We start from the raw sequence: 2,450 nt of genomic DNA, 5'->3' as shown, positions 1-2,450 counted from the left end.
AAGCTAAATGAAAATGAAATGAATTACCTCAAAAAGTATTAAGACAGGAAGAAGGTTCACAAAGTAATGTAAAATATATCTTATGATTTATATAAAATTCTTAATAAAAGTAACTTCTTTGCTCCAAGCTGCACACTGGCTTTGCCTTTGACTCAGGTGGCATTTATTTGCATGATGGCTGATTCTATCGAGTAGGCACTGCTTCAGCCCTACAGGAAGAACAGAACATCTCTAGAACACAGCAGCATTCCTGATTCCCACTTGAGAGCCCTAACAAAATGGCATATAACTTAACAGCAGCAGACCAGTGTTAAAAAGTCTGGAGTTAAGGGGAAAAAGTAAAATTGGAACATTTCCAGAATCTCACAGAAACAATAAACTGATGTTCTAAGTGCTCAACATGAACAAATTAGAACCTTAAATAAAGGTCACTCTTAATGCCTATCCTAGCATAGATTCAGCACCAAGTACAACGTCATTTTGCTGGTTTACCTTTTTCACTCTTGAAAGTAGGAGCTACAAAACAAACAAACAAACGAAAAACACTAAAATGTCTTTAAGAGAACATTCTACTTATGATCTAACTTACATAATCAAAACACTCTATTGAGGGTGAAAATTGAGTATTATAAGAAAATAATCACCTGTTTTGTGAGAAGTTCCATATATAATGCTCCTCCACCCAATACATACCTTAAAAAGAAAAAAGGAAACATACAAAATTATCTCGAGAATTATTCCTGCTTAAACAAGTTCTACTGCCATTACTAAGAAAGTATGCACACAGTAAAGATCAGAAGAGAACATGCAAGCATGAACATACTTGTTAGGGATATAGGACTACAGCTAATTTTAAAATTCTCATGTTATCACTCTCACGTAATTGCTCTGAAATTCTAGTCAATTGTTTGAAATGGCTTAGAACAGAATACTTTGAAATTTTGATGATGTCAAAAACTAAGAACTTGGCCCTAAATATTCCAAAGAATAGGGGCAGAAGAACCCATTTCCTTAAATAGCATTTGAGTATTCTTTACAACAGAAACTTTCTCTCCCATCCTGTGATGGCCAAGAGTTTTTCCTCTGACAATGGCACTGACCTTACCCTATCCAAAATATGAACATCTGCATGGTTTCATGGTTCAAATTGTTTTTATGCATTCTGTTGTGAGAATCAAATGGTTCAGACCATGCAGTTCCTCTCTGGGACTCCTCAAGTCCTTTCTAGGTCTGAAGACTGTTCTCTGAACCAAAGACAACTTCTAGGGATGTACCAAATCTCCCATTAGAAAATTATTTAGATCAAGATGTTTTAACCTTTTAACTCTTTCTCAAACAAAACAATTTCAATTCTCCTTTAATGTTATTTTAAATTTCAAAATACACAGATAGCATGCCTAAAATAAAATCAAGGGAATGATAGTTTTAGAACAAAAACTGTGGTAATTTTGAAAACATAAAAGCTAAGACCACTGATTAGGTCTATATGGACACTAAGTCCACCACGAACTGTTCTATCCTCTGGGTCTCTGCCCACACCTTTCCCTTGCCTGAGATTCCTTCTGCTTCCTACCCTTCCAAATACTGTTATTTCCCCCCAGAAGACTTGCCAAGACCCTGTAGCCTGCACATCTTCCATTCCAGATAACCAAAGGCATCCTTGCATTGACTAACTCAAATTATTTTGCAGAGAAGGCATCTAAAAACTTCTACTGTAGACCATTCACCTTAATAATTGTTATCATGACATTATTCAATAACAAAATGAGGGAAAGAAGTCCTCTTTAACTCCATTACCCTGGAGAATCCAAGCAAGGGTCTTTCCCATTTGCTTTGCCCAAACCCTGGGAGCTTTCAAAGTGAAAGCTTAATGGAAGGGAAAGAAAATCTAAAAGAAAACACTCCAAAAAATTAAACTCGAGCAAAGAACCATGGGATTAAAATGTTTATTCTTTGTATATTTGATTTCTGAAACATAGAAATCTATCTCTCACTCCTTAAATCTGCCACTGGGCTAAGAGAGTATTGTATATAATGTGTGCTCATTGATTTAACAGAATTGGAACATCCAGACACTCACTGAGATTCTGGTTCCACAACTGCTCAAAGTCTAGTCATTAGTTAATGAGTTAATACCACACTTGATCTTCAAATTTTGGAAATGTTGATGGTAGACGGGAACTTGTTTTGGGAAAAGGAAGCATATGGTAGACATTGTTACCCATTATCCAACCATCACCACCTTTCCTTTAAAGCACCCCACTCTTCCTTTAAGGTTGCAGAGTCTCAGGAAGTGGGAAGAAAGGAAGTTTTTGCATTTTCAGGTCAAAAGAAAGTACATTTGTACAACCACATAATACCTATGCAAAGGTTTGTTGAAATCTAAACACAAGACAGAAGTAGTTCTAGCACCTCCACCAAAAGTAAGGTAAGTAAACTTTTCCTTAATA

At 36.0% G+C, this 2,450-nt stretch overlaps 1 long non-coding RNA gene across 1 annotated transcript in view; it reads right to left on the bottom strand.

Moving 5' to 3' along the window:
• Nucleotides 1-110: 110 nt before the first annotated feature.
• LOC108535380 (uncharacterized) overlaps nt 111-2,450 on the bottom strand; it is a 5,888-nt gene continuing 3,548 nt past the window's right edge. Inside the window, exons 2-3 of the long non-coding RNA XR_001887216.1 lie at nt 645-693; nt 111-209 (exon numbers count right to left, since the gene is read on the bottom strand). This is a non-coding gene — a long non-coding RNA (uncharacterized LOC108535380). The remainder of the gene's footprint in view (nt 210-644; nt 694-2,450) is intronic.

This window comes from Rhinopithecus bieti, unplaced genomic scaffold, assembly GCF_001698545.2.
Source record: "Rhinopithecus bieti isolate Rb0 unplaced genomic scaffold, ASM169854v2 scaffold_13314, whole genome shotgun sequence".
Lineage (NCBI taxonomy): Eukaryota > Metazoa > Chordata > Mammalia > Primates > Cercopithecidae > Rhinopithecus > Rhinopithecus bieti.
Note: the sequence above shows the minus strand (reverse complement) of the source record. Positions and strands in the feature narration are given on the sequence as shown.